Source organism: Bactrocera dorsalis, chromosome 3 (assembly GCF_023373825.1).
Source record: "Bactrocera dorsalis isolate Fly_Bdor chromosome 3, ASM2337382v1, whole genome shotgun sequence".
Taxonomy (NCBI): Eukaryota; Metazoa; Arthropoda; class Insecta; order Diptera; family Tephritidae; genus Bactrocera; species Bactrocera dorsalis.
This window is the reverse complement of record NC_064305.1, coordinates 28,473,249-28,495,184: the sequence shown is the minus strand read 5'-3', so window position 1 is coordinate 28,495,184 and position 21,936 is coordinate 28,473,249. Positions and strand designations below refer to the sequence as shown.

Here is a 21,936-nt window from a genome sequence, read left to right as displayed (position 1 = left end):
TGATAGTGTGTCCAATCCTTAATCGGGTATATGTCTTCATTGCGCTAGTTGGAACTGTTGACGAGTAGATTATTCGATTTCTGGCTGGGTTTATGTTCGCGTAGTGATGTTTAAATGTTTTCCATTCGCTTGCGTTTTTTTGATAAGGTTAGAAATGTCTTGCTTGGATGAGGCATAGTATGTTAAGACAGGAGTCCTGGCTACATTTTTCGCAGCGAGGTCTGCAAAGTGGTTGCCTGAAATACCAGCATGGCCAGGGATCCACATTACTTGGATTTTCTGAGGGGCACCGATGACCGCGTCCCTGACAACTTCTATTATGGGGTTGCGATTGGAAGGAGACGTTATTGCTGACATACACGATTTGCTGTCTGTACATATGAGTAATTTTCCTTTAGTCTTTTTTGCGTGATTAACTGTGTGAAGGATAGCAGATCCTTCAGCGGTAAATACAGAGCTCGTTGAGGGGAAAAGCCAATTGCAAATAATTTCTCCTGTGGCAGTGACAACTGCTAACGAAGTGGAATCGATGGACTTGGAGCCATCCGTAAACAATAGCTTCCAGCCACTATTTGTATAATTAGATTCCAGTTCAGCAAAGGTTTGTTGAAAGACTTCGTTTGGTGTGTTTTACTTGGACAAAAACGTAAGCTTATTCTGTAGGATTTTATCATTGATCAGCCAGAGAGGATGTCGTGTGGTGAATTTGCATGTTGCGTTACGTAAAATATTATTTTCTTCAGCGAAACTTAAGCATCTCGAAACAGCCGATTGTATTCTTGGAATTTTTCTGTTTTTTGTGGCATGGGTGATAGTTGCATTTAGTAATGGGTTGGTGTTCTCAGCCGTTTTCGCAAGAATTTGGAGCGACGAATCTATAATTTTATCTTGAATAGTTGGTAAACCAGATTCAGCCATTATCGTTTTTATTGGCGAGGTTGGAAACGCCCGGAGACTTCGCCGTATTGCGCAATGGTATGGTGCATTTAAAAGGTTGATACTGCTTTTGGAGCAATTGCCATAGATGGGGAGCCCATAATCTATTTTTGAAGTTAGCAAGGCTCTGACAACATTGACTAGTGTGTTCGGATGAATAAATGAATGCTTAGACGAGAGATATTTAACAATATTTAATCGTGTCATTAACGAGTTTCTGACATATTTACAGTGAGCATTAAAATTATACTTAGAGTCAAAAATTAATCCTAGTAATTTCAGCTGTGTTTTACATACGATGTTAGTTTGGTTGTGGGTAAGTGAAATACCGTTGCAATTTTGCTTCCTACATACATGAAGGATATGTGTTTTGTCTAAAGAAAGTGAAGCACCAGACTCCAGTGACCAAGTCTCAACTCTGGCGAGTATATTAGTAAATAAGCAATAGATCTGGTGCTCAACTCCTTTGTAATTTTTTATCATCCTACTAATATCATCGAAAGCAATGATAAAAAGGAAGGCTGAAAGAGGTGAGCCTTGCGGCGTACCATTAGAAAGCGGGAGTGTTGAAGAAAGAAAACCATTTACGTTGACTTTGAGTTTTCTGTTTGTGAGAAAGTTGGTAATAAAACGTATCATATTCTGGCCTATTTTCCATTTTCTAAGTTGTCGAATAATAATATGGGCTCCAATTTTGTCGAAAGCTCTGTGGAAGTCCAGAGATAGTACGGAAACGTGGTTTTTGCTGGACAAAGCGCTAGTAATGAAGTAGTCTAGTTGGATTAAAGCGTCTAACGTGCCTTGACCTTTTTTGTAGGCGACTTGATTTGGTGATATGAACTTGTTTCGCTGAGCATACCACATCAAGCGGTTTGCCACGATCTTTTCCAAAATTTTGCCCATACATGGAAGGAGGGAAATCGGCCTATAGTTAGCAAGTTCATCGGAGGATTTGTGTGGTTTAAGTATTGGTATAACACAGGACGTTTTCCAAAATTGGGGGTAGACACCAGTATTGAAAATTTTGTTATAAAGCTTTACCAATCGGAGCTTGAGACTTTTCGGCATATGTCTGATAATTGGATAAGAAATTTTATCTTGCCCCGGCGACTTACCCTTAACGGTAGATGCAACGAACTCGAATTCGGACAGTGAAATGCTGGTTTCTATTTGTCTAGCAGAAAAAGAAAGAGGGGAGACAGAGTAGGAAGTGTCGGACAGTGTGGTGGTTTTAGAGGTTTGAAACTGTGTGCTGAATGAAATATCTGAGCTTGTTTCAGAATAGTGGTTAGCAAATAACTCGGAAATTTCGGATGGATTGGTTACCAAACCTGTTGGCCCCTTTACGCATTGAATGGTTAGATTTCTAGGCACTTCAGAAAGTTTTTTTTAAAGCGTTCCATATTAACTTAGGACTAGACGAAGGATTTATTTTGCTTGTGAAATCCTGAAAACATTTACGCTTGGCCTGTTTCGCGGAACGACGGAAAAGAGCATTGGCTTTCCTGAAAGATATTAAGTTGACTAGTGATCGAGCCCGTTTGTATTCATACCAAGCTGTCTGTTTTTTTGCCCGCAATTCAGCGATTTCTTTATTCCACCAAGGAACACTCTTTGAACTTGCTGTTGGCTTTGTATGAGGAATGCTAACATTCGCCGCTGAACGAATAATTTTTGTTAAACTCGCACTTTCTTGGTTAGGGTTGTCAGATATTGGGGTATTATTGCTATTTATCTCGCAATGTGTCTGGAACTTCTCCCAATCAGCGTAATCAGTTTTGAATACCTTATTTATTTTGTGGTTTTTATGTAGTTGTTGAGCCTAGGTGCAATTTTAGTACAATGGGGAAGTGATCCCTTCCATGCAGGTGATCGAGTATACTCCATTCGCACTCTGTGACAAGTGTGTCGGTGCACATTGTAAGATCTACATGGGAAAAAGTGGAGTGAGTGGAAAAGTGCGTCGCGGATCCGTTATTCAAACATATTAAGTTAGAGGAAAGTAAAGCATCTTCAATGCATTTTCCCCTCTTGTTGGCTATTGGAGAGCCCCATAGTGGACTCCATGCATTGAAATCACCAGCGAAAATTAAAGGAGTAGAAGCTTGGTTGATTAATTGCAGGATGTCTGTACTGGTAAATTGTTCGTCTGGTGCAATATAGGTGCAGATAATGGTGATTTTTTTAACTAAGATAATTTCGATCGACGTAGCCAGCAAGTTGGATTGAATGGCATTAATTTTGTGTGGAATATCTCTTCTAATGAGAATCGCAATGCCTTTTTTACTAATATGTGGAAGATTGTGAAACATGCCAATGTACTGCTTAGGAGTAAAAGCCGACAAGTTGAAAGAGATGTGAGTTTCATTTAAGAGTATAATAGTTGGGGTATGATCTTGTATTAATAATTGAAGCTCATTGTAATTATTAGTGTATCCGTTTAACTTCCATTGTAATATTGGAATCATAAGATCTATGTAGGAAGAAAAGAAAAAGGGAAACAGAAGAGAGCTAGAATTTCAACTCGTATGAGCAGTCAGTTGAGTACTAACGGGTGATTTTTTTGAGGTTAGGATTTTCATGCATTAGTATTTGACAGATCACGTGGGATTTCAGACATGGTGTCAAAGAGAAAGATGCTCAGTATGCTTTGACTTTTCATCATGAATAGACTTACTAACGAGCAACGCTTGCAAATCATTGAATTTTATTACCAAAATCAGTGTTCGGTTCGAAATGTGTTTCGCGCGCGTGTTTTGTTCAGCGATGAGGCTCATTTCTGGTTGAATGGCTACGTAAATAAGCAAAATTGCCGCATTTGGGGTGAAGAGCAACCAGAAGCCGTTCAAGAACTGCCCATGCATCCCGAAAAATGCACTGTTTGGTGTGGTTTGTACGCTGGTGGAATCATTGGACCGTATTTTTTCAAAGATGCTGTTGGACGCAACGTTACGGTGAATGGCGATCGCTATCGTTCGATGCTAACAAACTTTTTGTTGCCAAAAAATGGAAGAACTGAACTTGGTTGACATGTGGTTTCAACAAGATGGCGCTACATGCCACACAGCTCGCGATTCTATGGCCATTTTGAGGGAAAACTTCGGGCAACAATTCATCTCAAGAAATGGACCCGTAAGTTGGCCACCAAGATCATGCGATTTAACGCCTTTAGACTATTTTTTTGTGGGGCTACGTCAAGTCTAAAGTCTACAGAAATAAGCCAGCAACTATTCCAGCTTTGGAAGACAACATTTCCGAAGAAATTCGGGCTATTCCGGCCGAAATGCTCGAAAAAGTTGCCCAAAATTGGACTTTCCGAATGGACCACCTAAGACGCAGCCGCGGTCAACATTTAAATGAAATTATCTTCAAAAAGTAAATGTCATGAACCAATCTAACGTTTCAAATAAAGAACCGATGAGATTTTGCAAATTTTATGCGTTTTTTTTTAAAAAAAAGTTATCAAGCTCTTAAAAAATCACCCTATATAAACAATTATAACTTTTTTTCTGAAGGTTCACTTAGTACATAGTTTTATAAGATCAATGTTGCCAGAGTTGTGGGCTGTTGAGTGAAGCATCGGACAGAGTGTGAGTAAGTGTTTGATAGAAGCAGTGTCCTCGCAAAGGGGGCAAATGGATGGGCTTTTACCCGATAGTAAGTGGGCGTGTGTTATGATAGTGTGTCCAATCCTTAATCGGGTATATGTCTTCATTGCGCTAGTTGGAACTGTTGACGAGTAGATTATTCGATTTCTGGCTGGGTTTATGTTCGCGTAGTGATGTTTAAATGTTTTCCATTCGCTTGCGTTTTTTTTGATAAGGTTAGAAATGTCTTGCTTGGATGAGGCATAGTATGTTAAGACAGGAGTCCTGGCTACATTTTTCGCAGCGAGGTCTGCAAAGTGGTTGCCTGAAATACCAGCATGGCCAGGGATCCACATTACTTGGATTTTCTGAGGGGCACCGATGACCGCGTCCCTGACAACTTCTATTATGGGGTTGCGATTGGAAGGAGACGTTATTGCTGACATACACGATTTGCTGTCTGTACATATGAGTAATTTTCCTTTAGTCTTTTTTGCGTGATTAACTGTGTGAAGGATAGCAGATCCTTCAGCGGTAAATACAGAGCTCGTTGAGGGGAAAAGCCAATTGCAAATAATTTCTCCTGTGGCAGTGACAACTGCTAACGAAGTGGAATCGATGGACTTGGAGCCATCCGTAAACAATAGCTTCCAGCCACTATTTGTATAATTAGATTCCAGTTCAGCAAAGGTTTGTTGAAAGACTTCGTTTGGTGTGTTTTACTTGGACAAAAACGTAAGCTTATTCTGTAGGATTTTATCATTGATCAGCCAGAGAGGATGTCGTGTGGTGAATTTGCATGTTGCGTTACGTAAAATATTATTTTCTTCAGCGAAACTTAAGCATCTCGAAACAGCCGATTGTATTCTTGGAATTTTTCTGTTTTTTGTGGCATGGGTGATAGTTGCATTTAGTAATGGGTTGGTGTTCTCAGCCGTTTTCGCAAGAATTTGGAGCGACGAATCTATAATTTTATCTTGAATAGTTGGTAAACCAGATTCAGCCATTATCGTTTTTATTGGCGAGGTTGGAAACGCCCGGAGACTTCGCCGTATTGCGCAATGGTATGGTGCATTTAAAAGGTTGATACTGCTTTTGGAGCAATTGCCATAGATGGGGAGCCCATAATCTATTTTTGAAGTTAGCAAGGCTCTGACAACATTGACTAGTGTGTTCGGATGAATAAATGAATGCTTAGACGAGAGATATTTAACAATATTTAATCGTGTCATTAACGAGTTTCTGACATATTTACAGTGAGCATTAAAATTATACTTAGAGTCAAAAATTAATCCTAGTAATTTCAGCTGTGTTTTACATACGATGTTAGTTTGGTTGTGGGTAAGTGAAATACCGTTGCAATTTTGCTTCCTACATACATGAAGGATATGTGTTTTGTCTAAAGAAAGTGAAGCACCAGACTCCAGTGACCAAGTCTCAACTCTGGCGAGTATATTAGTAAATAAGCAATAGATCTGGTGCTCAACTCCTTTGTAATTTTTTATCATCCTACTAATATCATCGAAAGCAATGATAAAAAGGAAGGCTGAAAGAGGTGAGCCTTGCGGCGTACCATTAGAAAGCGGGAGTGTTGAAGAAAGAAAACCATTTACGTTGACTTTGAGTTTTCTGTTTGTGAGAAAGTTGGTAATAAAACGTATCATATTCTGGCCTATTTTCCATTTTCTAAGTTGTCGAATAATAATATGGGCTCCAATTTTGTCGAAAGCTCTGTGGAAGTCCAGAGATAGTACGGAAACGTGGTTTTTGCTGGACAAAGCGCTAGTAATGAAGTAGTCTAGTTGGATTAAAGCGTCTAACGTGCCTTGACCTTTTTTGTAGGCGACTTGATTTGGTGATATGAACTTGTTTCGCTGAGCATACCACATCAAGCGGTTTGCCACGATCTTTTCCAAAATTTTGCCCATACATGGAAGGAGGGAAATCGGCCTATAGTTAGCAAGTTCATCGGAGGATTTGTGTGGTTTAAGTATTGGTATAACACAGGACGTTTTTCCAAAATTGGGGGTAGACACCAGTATTGAAAATTTTGTTATAAAGCTTTACCAATCGGAGCTTGAGACTTTTCGGCATATATCTGATAATTGGATAGAAATTTTATCTTGCCCCGGCGACTTACCCTTAACGGTAGATGCAACGAACTCGAATTCGGACAGTGAAATGCTGGTTTCTATTTGTCTAGCAGAAAAAGAAAGAGGGGAGACAGAGTAGGAAGTGTCGGACAGTGTGGTGGTTTTAGAGGTTTGAAACTGTGTGCTGAATGAAATATCTGAGCTTGTTTCAGAATAGTGGTTTGCAAATAACTCGGAAATTTCGGATGGATTGGTTACCAAACCTGTTGGCCCCTTTACGCATTGAATGGTTAGATTTCTAGGCACTCCAGAAAGTTTTTTTAAAGCGTTCCATATTAACTTAGGACTAGACGAAGGATTTATTTTGCTTGTGAAATCCTGAAAACATTTACGCTTGGCCTGTTTCGCGGAACGACGGAAAAGAGCATTGGCTTTCCTGAAAGATATTAAGTTGACTAGTGTTCGAGCCTGTTTGTACTCATACCAAGCTGTCTGTTTTTTTGCCCGCAATTCAGCGATTTCTTTATTCCACCAAGGAACACTCTTTGAACTTGCTGTTGGCTTTGTATGAGGAATGCTAACATTCGCTGTTAAACGAATAATTTTTGTTAAACTCGCACTTTCTTGGTTAGGGTTGTCAGATATTGGGGTATTATTGCTATTTATCTCGCAATGTGTCTGGAACTTCTCCCAATCAGCGTAATCAGTTTTGAATACCTTATTTATTTTGTGGTTTTTATGTAGTTGTTGAGCCTAGGTGCAATTTTAGTACAATGGGGAAGTGATCCCTTCCATGCAGGTGATCGAGTATACTCCATTCGCACTCTGTGACAAGTGTGTCGGTGCACATTGTAAGATCTACATGGGAAAAAGTGGAGTGAGTGGAAAAGTGCGTCGCGGATCCGTTATTCAAACATATTAAGTTAGAGGAAAGTAAAGCATCTTCAATGCATTTTCCCCTCTTGTTGGCTATTGGAGAGCCCCATAGTGGACTCCATGCATTGAAATCACCAGCGAAAATTAAAGGAGTAGAAGCTTGGTTGATTAATTGCAGGATGTCTGTACTGGTAAATTGTTCGTCTGGTGCAATATAGGTGCAGATAATGGTGATTTTTTTAACTAAGATAATTTCGATCGACGTAGCCAGCAAGTTGGATTGAATGGCATTAATTTTGTGTGGAATATCTCTTCTAATGAGAATCGCAATGCCTTTTTTACTAATATGTGGAAGATTGTGAAACATGCCAATGTACTGCTTAGGAGTAAAAGCCGACAAGTTGAAAGAGATGTGAGTTTCATTTAAGAGTATAATAGTTGGGGTATGATCTTGTATTAATAATTGAAGCTCATTGTAATTATTAGTGTATCCGTTTAACTTCCATTGTAATATTGGAATCATAAGATCTATGTAGGAAGAAAAGAAAAAGGGAAACAGAAGAGAGCTAGAATTTCAACTCGTATGAGCAGTCAGTCCAATTGAGTACTAACGGGTGATTTTTTTTGAGGTTAGGATTTTCATGCATTAGTATTTGACAGATCACGTGGGATTTCAGACATGGTGTCAAAGAGAAAGATGCTCAGTATGCTTTGACATTTCATCATGAATAGACTTACTAACGAGCAACGCTTGGCAAATCATTGAATTTTATTACCAAAAATCAGTGTTCGGTTCGAAATGTGTTTTCGCGCGCGTGTTTTTGTTCAGCGATGAGGCTCATTTCTGGTTGAATGGCTACGTAAATAAGCAAAATTGCCGCATTTGGGGTGAAGAGCAACCAGAAGCCGTTCAAGAAACTGCCCATGCATCCCGAAAAATGCACTGTTTGGTGTGGTTTGTACGCTGGTGGAATCATTGGACCGTATTTTTTCAAAGATGCTGTTGGACGCAACGTTACGGTGAATGGCGATCGCTATCGTTCGATGCTAACAAACTTTTTGTTGCCAAAAATGGAAGAACTGAACTTGGTTGACATGTGGTTTCAACAAGATGGCGCTACATGCCACACAGCTCGCGATTCTATGGCCATTTTGAGGGAAAACTTCGGACAACAATTCATCTCAAGAAATGGACCCGTAAGTTGGCCACCAAGATCATGCGATTTAACGCCTTTAGACTATTTTTTGTGGGGCTACGTCAAGTCTAAAGTCTACAGAAATAAGCCAGCAACTATTCTAGCTTTGGAAGACAACATTTCCGAAGAAATTCGGGCTATTCCGGCCGAAATGCTCGAAAAAGTTGCCCAAAATTGGACTTTCCGAATGGACCACCTAAGACGCAGCCGCGGTCAACATTTAAATGAAATTATCTTCAAAAAGTAAATGTTATGAACCAATCTAACGTTTCAAATAAAGAACCGATGAGATTTTGCAAATTTTATGCGTTTTTTTTTTTAAAAAAGTTATCAAGCTCTTAAAAAATCACCCTATAGTTCAAAAGAGAGTAAAAGCTAAGCGTATTTATTCAGAGTCAATTTCTATTTGTTCCGTATGTTCAGTAGAGTATTGATTATCGTTGGAAATGCTTGTTGTTGGAAAGAGATTTTCGTGATTAGGTGGATTTGATTGCACAGTAGTGTTGGTAGTAGTATTTTTGAAGTCAGTATATTTATTAAGCGAGTTTAAGGAGTTGTTGGACTGAAAAGTTTGGGATTTAAGAAAGAGTCTTGTTGGGTACAGTTGTCGCTGATATTTTTAGCTGAATGTGAGACGTTGTTGTAGTCAGAACTGATCGATGTAAGCTTGTTGATGGAAATATGCTTATTGTTGGCGTTTGATGAGTGATTTTTGCTAGTTAAAGATTTTAATGATGAATTGGGTGCAGAGGTGACCTCTGCGTTTTGTTTTGAAGTAGTAGGAAAGTCATTTTCGGCGGTTCTATGAGTATTTTTAGATTTTGTGGAATTGTTGATGGCTGAAATTTTTGTTGGTGTGGTGGTTTCAGAGGGTACCTCTTTTGCAGGTTGAAGCACATGTGCAAAGCTAGCAGTGAGGGAAGGGAGGGAAGTATTTTCTTTATACTTTTTGAGGGCTTCGTGCATACTGCACTTTTCTAGTGTCTCTATTTTTAAAATTTCTTTGGTTTGCATATACTTTGAACACGTATAGTCAGAAGAGCGATGCTCGCCAGAACAATTCGCACACATAACTCGGATGCAGTCATTATCGTGTAAAGAGGGAAAATTGCAAATTTCGCATGTTGGGGAGCCTTTACAATGTTTTTGCGTATGACCCAATTTCTGACATGACCTGCAGCGCATTGGATTAGGCACGTACGGTCGCACAGAGGTCATCCTCCATGCGATGTTTATTTTGTTTGGAAGGGAATAACTGTTGAATGATATTAGCATAACACCAGTAGGCTTTATAACACCTTCAACTTTGCGAGTGAACTTATAAACCGCGTAAGAACTCAGTCCTTCTATTATTTCGCTTTCAGGCACATCGTTTAAGAACGGTGCATAAATGGTGCCTTTGTTACAATTAAGATGTTGATGATAGCTAGCGCTAACAGCGCCAATGTTGAAAAGACATTTCGTTTTTATAAACTTTTCTGCTACTTGCTTATTTTTCACTAGCAGTAATAGGCTGCCGTCGCGTAATTCACTAATTTTGTTTATATCTTTGCTCACGGTGAGTAAGGCATTGTAAACACGAAAACAAGAACCCTTCGAAAGCGGTGTAGTATTCTCATCGGATTTAATCACTATATACTTTGGGTCATCACTTTTTATTGGCGGTAAGTCAGGAAAAGCATCTTGCAGTTTTTGATACGATTTTTTACGTTTTGGTTGGGGACCTTGGGCCAGCGCAGCAAACCTGTTGTCCCCGAACTGGAAGCCCACCGGGGCATAGTGGAAAAATTATAATACTCTTATATAAGTATTAGATTATATTTCTCACTTAAAATAAGTATTAATCGCGTTACTGAAGTAAGCAGACCGGTGTGCAAAAAAAAATACCAAAAGAGAGCTATATGAATAGCTGTAAACACAGAGAAAGACGCTAACTCAACTGCTCAGTACGAGGTTTAGTCGGTGACTGTATATTTGGAAATTACAAAACTTCTCTTTCCAAAATATTGACTGCCTGGCTTGTCGAAAAAAATAAGGTCTGATTTTTTGTGATGGAAATTTACTACATCTTAATGCGCTGCATCACACCATCACAGTGTTCGAGCCAAATGGGCTTGTGATTGCATAACAATTTGTCTTCCAAGAGTCGTTCGCTGGAATGTCATTTGCAGTAAAAGCCAGTCACCTATTTACCTTTATCTCGCCCGCATACTCATTTACGCAATTCATTCATCTCTTTTAAGTCAATTTAAATAAATTCGCAAATAAAACTCATTCGTTGGTCAGGTGGTCGTAGCGATGGTCGCCTTTAATGGCTGTTTAATGTGTTTGGCTGTATTGGCTTTCGGTATATTTTATTTTATACGGCACATGTTGCTAATGAATGTAATGCAACGATCACCTTGCAGCTGACAGACATACCCACATACATGTGTATACATAAAAGGGTTAAAGCTATCGCTTTAACCATTCGGTATCATTAAAGTGTACCATGGCGTCCATAAAACTGTCCTGAGTTCTCTCGTTTAACCTACACTCTGCGCGGCCCTTCTATGTGAGTGCATATCCCTTCAGCTTTGTGGGTGTATATGTATGTGTTGCTTTCACTTCATTTACAATGCAACTTGCAACACTCTTTCTTCTTTTGTTAGCTGTGAGTTAAGTCGTAAGTCTGCTTGAATACTACCACTATTCTGCCGCATTCTGTCGTTCCTTGAAATCTTCCAAATAATTGCCAACTAAAAATTTATAACAACAATTTTCTTGCAGTTAAGTTGCATTTGTAATTTTTCTCTTTTCTCATCTATCTACTACTGGAAGTAAACATCTTTCCTGTCTATTTTCTGATTTCCACATACTTGTACATTGTACATTGTACAAGTATGTACGTTCGCAAACAACAACTAGAAGATTTGCCGTACAAACTATTCCAGCTGCCATCTACTTCACAACCTACCATGTTACTGCATTTAACTCGCTTCCAATCCGCTTGAATTACAGTAATACTCCATCGACTGCGCCTCTACTTGACTGCCCTTCGGCAACGATTTAGCGTTTATGGTTCACGCATTTACGAGCAGCTTTCATTTACAACACTAAGAAGTCAAGCACTGGTTCACGAATTTACGAACAGCTTTCATTTGCAACACTAAGCATTCATTCATTTGCAACACTAAGCAGTCAATCACCGTGGCAACCAGGCAGTCAGCTTGCTAGCGAGGATCTTGCCCAGTCAATTGGAAACGCCACAATAGCTTTGACAGTCAAGAAAATAGCTTTACGCTAGAGACCAGGGATAAAGGGTTGTTAAACTTATTCCAGTGTGAGAGCGCCTCAAAATAAGCGTTTTTTATAACATTTTCCATTGTAGCCAGATCAGAAAAAAAGCTATTTTTTGGGCATTTTAAATAAAACACCCAATTCGCATTTTCCACACCACCCATGAGGTATGCAAAAGGGCGCGTTACCGAAGTTATTTTTGGGTGCTCGGTTCCCCAGTAGGCCTATATCACCCATTAAAAATTTATTTACATAAAAAAATGAAAAAAAAACAATAACAATTCATATATAATAGTATAAAAAAATAACAAAAACAATATCACTTCATATGTATCACAGTACATTAATATAATACTTAAAACTGTAAAAATAAACATACATATATACAAATGCCAATATTTAAACCCCAAATTCTAATTTGTTATTAAAAACTTTCTATTAAACGTTCTAACTTTAGAGCCTCTTAATGCGAATCTGCTCAAAAAATCTTATTTTAGTACAAAATATTTATCTCATTGAAACCACTAAAAAAGGGAGATAAAAACTACAAATGAGAAACACACAAAATTTTATTCTTAAAATTGGGTAAAGATAAATCTCTATTTAAAAATTTCGTCACAAAATAAATTCTAATTCTAATAAATAGAGCAATAACTACCTTTGGGTCACAGTCTTCACAACACAAGAAGGGCCTAATATCTTTTAATTTTGCAAAAAGAATTTCTCCTAATCCTATTTTATGACAATTTCTGTCAAATTCCTCAACAAATTTTATTTCTAAATTATTAATAAATGCAACAAATTCTTGAGGCGGCTTCACTAAGTTGCATTTATCGATCTGGTTTTGATGTATGAAGATGAATTCATCAGAAGGAATTTCATCTCCTAAATAAGGTAATGGCAGGAGGCATGTGTGCGTTTTAAAAATTTTCAAATAAAGGTAGCCGCAAAAATAACTAAAAGCATTTTCCTTTAAAAAGTTAATTTCTAAAGTACTATCTAAAGTAATGGATCTAACAATGGAGTGTTCGGGCCGTGGTAAACCCTGGAAATCCTGCCAAGAAAGGTCACTTAAAACGGAATCATTGCACACATTACGAAGAACATTATGGCTATGTTCTGAAATAACTGTGGCTTCGGGTTCTAAAGACAGCTCACAGTTACCTTTTGTTACGATATTTACGTAACGTAAACCCCATGACTTCCTAAATAAACTAGAGAACATGAAAGGTGTAACTCTAGTACCTCCCCTACTTCTAATCTGACCAAAAAAATGCTCTAAGCTGTCCTGACATAGTCGTCTTGTCTTCAGGTAAGGAAATCCTGAGTGTGACAGCAATCGCCACAATCGTCTTAAACTATTAATATTAATTAACCACCCCTTTATAAAATTGAAATTATTTGTTGTGTCGTTTCCTAACTCATCTACGACCCGAATTGTTTTCAAAACTTTTTCTGCCTCATCTAAAAACTGGTTTTGCTCTGGGGAACTTATAAAAACTTTTTTAGTGGGTACAATGGCCTCAGTGAAACTACTATTAAAAATATCGAATAATTTATTGAAAAAAGAAACGAAATCCGCGGTATTAATGAAGCTCATACTATTTGAGCTTAAGGCTCCCGAGCTGTAAAGAGAAAGCATACCTGAAGCGACCGTATTACTTAAAACTTGAGACGCGAATTTAACTTTCATTTTTTGAAAGGTATTGGGGTAAATATGAGCATCGGTTAATTTATGCGCACACCGATAACTCGACTTAGAGTCCTGTTTATAAAAATGGACTATATCAGACCAACATACGCGACTATTTTTAAAATCTACTTTATTTTTCATATTTTGTAAGCAGTTTCGACTACATTTTAATAAATGGGGGCTATCGTAAAAAAAACATATTTCCTTACCATTAACGTTGAAAAAAGGCCGTGACATTGAAACACCTAACAAATTAGCTAAATTTTGAAAATTGGTACCCTGGTCACAAACAAAATGGCAAGGAACTAGCCCTATATTTTGAAGTTGGGTAATGGCTTCAAGAATATATTTCTTGAGGACATCCCCTTTACATGAGCCTTTAATAAAAAAATAAGCTAACGGGTGGGACCAAGGTTCTCCACCTATACCTTGCACCATTATGGTCATTGCAGTTGTGGCTATTCTAGATGTGCGATTTTCATCGCCATAATCTTCAAGACCTATCACCCTATCAAATTTCCTATCATACTGCAAATGACATTTCAGTGACATTTCATCACAAGAAACTGATATGAACTTTTGTTCGAAAGAAAATCCCTTACTCCTAATTTGTAAAGACTTTATGCTGCTTTGGGTGCAACCTGGGAAACGAGGCCAATCTGTGACAAAATTATGTAACGTAATTTCCGAGGGAAAACTAAGTTGGTGCTTTAGGTAGCGGTAAGCGATTGGTGACAAAAAAATACACCCAAAGCTAAAGTTTTAAGAAAAGTATCATATCGCCGACCTTGACTTGGGCGATTACTATTTAAAAAACTACTCCTAATACAAGCACCTAACTGAGGAGGAACTTTGCTGCAAACTATCTCAAGCGGATCTGACTCTTCCCTAAATGAACTATTTCTTAACATTTCCCTACATCTTTCTAATTCAGTTGCCATTTGGACCAACTGAGCTTTTAAACTCCTATTCTCCTGTTCTTTTTCGTCTAATTTTATTTTTAAAATTCTATTTTCTTCTCTCAATTTTTTTTTTTCTATCTGTCCCTGCTGTCAGACCCCTACCTGTTTGCGCGGCCTTTTCACTACTCTTTAGTAGTTCCTCCTCAAGAAGTGGCAGAGGCTCTAAAATATTTTCCCGGTCTTCCCTTTCTAAAAGTGGAAGCAGCTGCCTCGATGCACCGGTTGCATTTGAGGCAGTTCCTTCCATTTGGGGAAAAAAATCTTCAACGCCTATTTCAATTATATTTTCAGAATTTGGGGCGTTAAATATTGGCTCAATTAAATTTATGTCCGGAACGGCTCTCGGACGCAATTTTTTCGCGTTACGCATTTCATTAGAAAAATGCCGCTCGCACGCAAAAATGTGTTTAGGTGTTTTTTCGCTCAGATCTTCAAAAACACCTAAACGTTTGAGCCAACATTTACGCCTATTAAAAGAAACAAAATAAAATACAAAAAGGTAAAAATTTAATTATAAAATATGTATAATAAAATAATAATAATAGTTCAAAAATTGTATATTTAATCAATATTTAAAGTACGACTTTTTTATAACTATCATAAATATTCAATTATTTACTTTAAAATAATTTATTTAATTAATTAACGGCAATGGCAATAAATTGACAGTTACGCTCTGAACAAGTAGAGCGCGACAGACTGCAAGCGACATTTGTCAAATATAAAAATACACATGTTCTTAAGGACACAGTTATTGAGGTAGCTGCCCGACTACATAACTGTGTCCATAAGAATTTGCGTATTTTAATATTTGACAAATGTCGCTTGCAGTCTGTCGCGCTCTACTTGTTCAGCACATCACATTTGAAAAGACACGGGAATTTAATTTCATTATCCAAAATTACTCATTGAACAACCGAAACACTGATTTTATCGAAATTTTTTACAAACACTTTTTGCACTATTTAATGTTTTTCACTCACCGTTCGAGATCCGTTCCACTGTTTGGAAAGCTAAATGTTCTTCCTCCCTCGTTGCAGCCAACAATGCATTTTCTCCAACTGCTGGTTGTCTTCGGCATTTTATCTGTAAAATAAAATAAAAAAGTATTAAATAAATGCAAATTTATTTAATAAAAATTAAAATATACTCACATCTTTCAATCTGCGTGCTGTTTCGCCTTCGGTATTCTTCGAACTAATGGCCGTTACAAATGGAGACAAAATAATGAAAAATCTCTCCATTCGAACAATAATTTGGCGGGATTTTAATCTGGTCGTCCCTCTTTTCCAATTGCTAAACGTCAAAACCACCTAAACTTTGACAGTTGCTCGAGTTTAGGTGGTTTTGACGTTTAGCAATTGCTCTCTCACTTCCAGTGAGAGAGGAGTTAAACATCTCTTTATCTCTGCTAGAGACTGTCTCGGCGCTGTCCTCTTTTCGCGGTATCTCGCGATTACTAACACATCTACTCATCTACAAGTATTCCTGCATGCTATCCAATCATATATGCGATATCGTAATACTCGTACAACATGCTCGTAAGCTTAGTTGGTTTAAATTGAAATGGTTCGCGCGTTGCTTGGATTTTACAGATGATTTTCGTTTTGTTTGTTAACTGGTTATCTCGCTGGCCTGGCACATTTGGAAAACAAAAGATGCGCAAAATATGAAATGTTGCAAGTCGTTGCACAGCTAAAATCATTGTTGAAACTGCAATAATAACGAGCTGATTCGACTGGAGTCGTCGGTTGTGAGCATGTAAATTATTAAAACGATTGGTTTTGGGGAAGACGCAATTGTTTACTGAGGCTACAGTGTTGAAGGACTCAAAGATGGTAACCGGTAGAGGTAAGTAAGTTCGGAGAAGGAAGCTTGTCAGTAGTAATATTCGGTACTTTCAATGCTTATTCGACAGCTCTACTCCCTTTTACTGCCAGCATGAATTTAAGGTTTTCAACTTTCAATTGGTGTACTGAATATACATACCTTACTTTAACAGTATGAAATTGAGGTGTTAATGTTCCAATCGGTAGAGTGAGCATTGCTATGTACACCTTTTCTTCCATTCAGAACTTTCTTGTTTATTAAATTTTAGACTAATTGCGGCAGGCGATAGAAATTAGCAAGCTCCAGATAATTATTTTCCGAAGAGAGAAGCTGATCTGATGTAGAGCTCACTAAATGATGGTAGGTTAGAGATGTCTGTTGTAGTATAGGTTCTCTTTTCTCATATGAGCCTTTAAATATTTAAACACTTCAGATCCAGATCTTACAAGTATATAAAATCTTTTCGGCGTGAAGAACATATATCAAAAGCTTGATCAGAGTCTCTTAATTTATCGACGTTGTATTAGGACCCTTAATCTTATTACCGATTAATCATTAAAAACTTAATCACCATGATGATTTGTCGTAAAGCTTGATACTGGACTGGCCCAAATGAAAACCAACCAATGAAATACCAGGTTGTTCAATAAGTTTTGTCGTTCGATAAGAGAGGGCGTTGCTACTAGCCCAACATTATACGAGTTCGGAAAAGGTTGCGATAGATTCAGGTTGCGCAACCTTGCTCAATATGAATCTAACGCAACCTTGTCTGCGAAGATGTTCGAGCAGCAAGCGAAGCGGTGACATTCGGCGATCGTTTGTTCGTTTCTTTCGGCACAGCTCGGCTTTTCTACCAACAACACAATGTTGCCATGCTTATATTTCAATTTTTGGTTGGTGACATATTCACATGTGGGCGCATATGTATGTTTGTATGCTTGTGCATTATTGAAGTTATATTTCTTTTTCTTTCGTTGGTCTTTCATTTCTGCGAATTCTCAACTATTTTGCGTATCTTTTGGTTGAAATATTCTGCGTTGGCCGTTGAAAAATTAAGGCTATACTTTACAGGATCATTTCTATAGTTAGTCTTCATTTACATTTTTCGGAAATCGACCCGCGATGACGAGGTATATCGTTTTATGTGACAGCGTGAAGTTTAAGAAGTTCATTTCTAATTTTCTCTTGTGACATATTAGAAATGATGTTTCTTCGAAAATCGTTCGCTTACAACGGATAAAACAACTTCTGAGTGGTCCTTTTGGTTGAAATGCTCTGCGTTGGCCGTTGAAAAGTTAAGATTAAGGATCATTCATTCCTTTCATTTCTTCAAAGAAATTAATGACCTTTAGAAATATGCATCATTGCATTATTTCGTTGTCAATTCCATATTCGTAGCAATAGAATTTCTATGGTACTTTACTAGTAATGGCCGCTGATCGTCACCCCTTGCCGCTGTAGCAGCTTCGCCTACAAACATGCGTAAATATGTATGTATGTATACATATCAGAGTACTGCACGAGTAATTAAAAAAGTAACATGTTAGCAAGCGGCGATGCCGATGCGGCGAGTACACGCTACGTAACGGTACTTTGGCATCGTGGGCATCGGCATCGAGGGTATCGGCATCTCGGGCATCGCGGGCATCGCCGATTACTAACATGTTACCAGTGGTCGGCATTTCTTAGAACAATTGTGGAAACTAACTTCACACGTACGCTTACGCTCTATCGCAGAGCCGCTCAAAATTTTTCATGCCTATACTCGGAGTATAGGCAAGCAAATGCAGTCGAAGCATGTACGCTATGACGCTAATTCTGCCAGCGTCAAAAATACACTCGAAATACAGGAATTCAGTTTCGAATAAGCATATAGAGGACTTAATGAGAATCAAAACTTACGATCTTGAAGTCGATATGGAAAAAATCATGGAAAGTTAAAAAAATTAACTTAAAATTATTGTTGTTCTTAATTGCCTTTTTAATCAAAAACCATATTTTTTTATTTTTTTCTAAATTTTTAATAACAAAATAACCAAATAGCACGATTTCACTCAGTGTACTAAGCAAGCACGCGCACACAATCATAACCTAGCAGATATCAAATGTGTGATTGTATGCGTTGGTAAATAAATTGCGCATTATTTTGAGCGGCTCTGCTCTATCGTTCAGTCGTTGTCATGGATAAATTGATCCGAAACTCTTTGATTCGAGAGAGCGCTGTCAAAGTCCACATTTTTTATAACATTTGCCAATGATGCCACTATGGAAGAAATGTGTTAGGAAATTTTTAGTAAATGTTTTGGGAGTTTGTAATTTCCACACCACCGCTGAGGTATACAAAAGGCGCGTTACCGAAGTTAGTTTTGGGTGCTCGGTTCCCCTATAGGCCTATATCACCCATATAGGTACAAAATAAAATCACAAAAATGACAATAATTGTCGAAATTCAAAAACAATATAAAAATTAACAAAAATATTCAAAACAAAAAAATCTTAAAACTATACAAACAAAATATCACATTTCATAATTCTGTTTAACAGCAAAAGTACGCAAATATTTCATATTTTAAATATGAATATACAATAAGAAAATAAATAAAATGAGTACGCAAATATTTACATATATACAAACTACCCTACACCCAGTTTTCAGGGGTAATTATTATATAATTTAAAACTAAAAGGGCTGGGCAGAAAATAAGAGTTTTAAAAATAAAAAAAAATTATATGTATATGTTAATATATGAAAAAAAAAATTCAAAAAATAAAGTTTACACACGTAAAGCTTTGAAGATATTTTACCACCTACCTACCTACAAATGCGAAACGCATAATATTTTTGATTTAAAATTAGGGGTACTAAGGCTTCTATTATAAAATTTAATTAAAAAGAAAATTCTAATTTTAACAAATAATGTTAAAATTAGATCGCTTTCGCAATTTTCACAGCAGGAATAGGGTCTGACACATTTGAGTTTATCAAATAAAATTTGTCCTACACCTATCCTATGACAAGTTGAATCAAATTCCTTTAGGAAAATTGCTTCTAATTTATTTAAATAATCTAAAAATTCCTGTGGTGGTCTTACTAAATTACACCTGTCAACTTGTCTCTGTTGAATAAAATAAAATTCTCGTGAAATATCTTCATCTCCTATATATGGCAAGGGTTGGGAGCAAGCGTGTGTCTTATAAATCTATATAAATAAAAATGAATCGCCAAAATGTATGTACGCTCATCACTTTCATACGACTGAACCAAATTTGATAATTCTTTTTTTAAAATGTTCGTTGAGGTTCAGGGATGGTTTATGCGGAGAAAAAAACTCGAAAAATTGCCGGAAAACCCCTAAAAATAGCCCTATTCTTTTTCCCATACAAACGAATGAATGTTTGTTTATTAGAAACGTTCCCTTAGAACGACTGAGCCAATTTTGGTGAAATTTTCAGAAAATGTTCCATATGGATCGGGGAAAGTTTAGAAATAAAAAAATCTGTACGCTTTTTGTGAGGAAAAGTCGGGAATTTGGACAATTCCAAAAAGTTAATTTTTTCCATACAAATTTTTTTTTCAATTTTTTTGTTTTGTTTTTCAATTATTTAAATCTTTCAAATTTGACGTTTGCCTGAAAAATTTTTGGAAATTATTCAGTGAAAATGTTATGTTTTTCACACAAAGTGATCAATTAAAGATTGAAATTTGTCACGATGCCATGAAGAGGTCGCGCTAATATCGGTCGAACTGAACTGTATGAAGCGAGCATACCAGAGGCTACAGTGTCGCTCATAACCTGGGATGCCAGCTTCACACTCATTTTTTGAAAGTTATTAGGAAACATATGTGCTTCAGACAGTTTAGGGGCGCAACGCACGGGATTTTGGGAATCCTTATTATAGAAATGTACAATGTCATCCCAACTCACCGGACGAGATTTAAAACTGGATTTATTTTTTGAATTTTCTAAACAATTCCTAGTGCTTTTTAAAAGGTGGGGGCTATCAAAAAAAAAGAATATATCCTTGCCATTAACCTGAAAATATGGGCGTTCTTCGGTCACTCCTAAAATCCTAGATAAATAGACAAAATTAGATCCCTGATCTGAAACAAAATGGCAAGGTATGAGACCTATGTTTTGTAATTGGGTGATGGCCTCAAATATATACTTTTTGGCGACATCCCCTTTACATGAACCATGGACAATGAAATAGGAGAGTGGGTGTGTCCAAGGCATTCCACCAATACCTTGAACCATAAGAGTCATTGCACTATTACCTATACGAGACGTACGATTTTCATCGCCGTAATCTTCTACTCCTATAATCTTGTCGTATTTAGGGACGTATTGGAAATGACTCTTAAGTGCCATTTCATCGCACAAAATTGATACAAACTTTTGTTCCTGCGTAAAACCCCGACTTCTTAACTCTAAACACTTTAAAGAACTATTACTACAACCGGGGTCTCGGGGCCATTCGGAAACGAACTCGTCAAGTGTTCTCTCTTCCGGAAATCTAAGAAGAGGTTTTAGGTGTCTATATGCTAAAGGTGAAAGAAAGTATACACCTAAAGCCAAAGTTTTGAAATAGGTGTCGTATCTACGACCTTTTGGTTGACGGCTACAATTTACTAAACTATTTTTTATTATACTACTTATTTGAGGAGGAAGATTTCTATTAAAATTTTCATAATTACTAACCTCTCCTAAATTTTTAATTTCAGTTTCTAAAGTCTTCAGCTTTACCGACATTTCTTTTAATTGAAATTTTAAATTACTAATCTCCTCATCTTTTTCTTCTAATTTAACCCTCAAACTTACATTTTCCTCCATTAATTTTAAGTTTTTAGACGCGAAGGATGTCAAACTAAAACTTGTTTGACATCCTTTTTCTAACGAACTATCGCCCATGGAAATATTTTCTAAAACTCCTATTTCCTGTTCGAGTGCGTCTTCTGCTACAGACGCTAGCAATAACAGGTCGCTTGAACCTGAGGGGTTCTCGACCAATTTAGGTTCAAAATCTAATATTCCTAATTCGATAGTCGAAGTAGGATCGCTAAATTCTACCTGAAAACTGGGTGTAGGAGTTAAATTTTTATCCGGAACCGCAGTCGGCGACAGTTTTTTCAAATACCGGACTTCATCCGAGAAGTGGCGGTCACAGGCATATAAATATTTTTGCCGATTTTCTCCTACGCCCAATCGTTCTTTCCAAATATTATGCCTAAGAAAAAACAAATATACCCTAAACCTTAATACCTTTACTTATAATAATAAATTTTAAAATCTAATATCGACTACAAATAAAACCAATATTGTTACATTATAACATTTATTAGTATTTACGATACTTTCTACTCGTATTACATTTATTTGTACTTATAATTTATAATTATAGTAATATTTACATCTACTACGCTACTCCAAACAACATATTAAATTGGATCTATTAAATATTACAATACTATTTACTAAATTACAT

At 37.2% G+C, this 21,936-nt stretch overlaps 1 long non-coding RNA gene and 1 pseudogene across 1 annotated transcript; one reads left to right on the top strand and one right to left on the bottom strand.

The window, feature by feature from the left end:
* Positions 1 to 14,528: 14,528 nt before the first annotated feature.
* LOC125777277 (uncharacterized) lies at positions 14,529 to 16,028 on the bottom strand. Its single transcript, XR_007422225.1, has 3 exons — positions 15,777 to 16,028; positions 15,606 to 15,708; positions 14,529 to 15,089 (listed from the first exon to the last, which is right to left on the bottom strand). It is a non-coding gene; the product is annotated as an uncharacterized LOC125777277 (long non-coding RNA).
* A 1,478-nt stretch (positions 16,029 to 17,506) lies between these two features.
* LOC125777947 (small nucleolar RNA U3) lies at positions 17,507 to 17,709 on the top strand (annotated as a pseudogene).
* Positions 17,710 to 21,936: the final 4,227 nt, after the last annotated feature.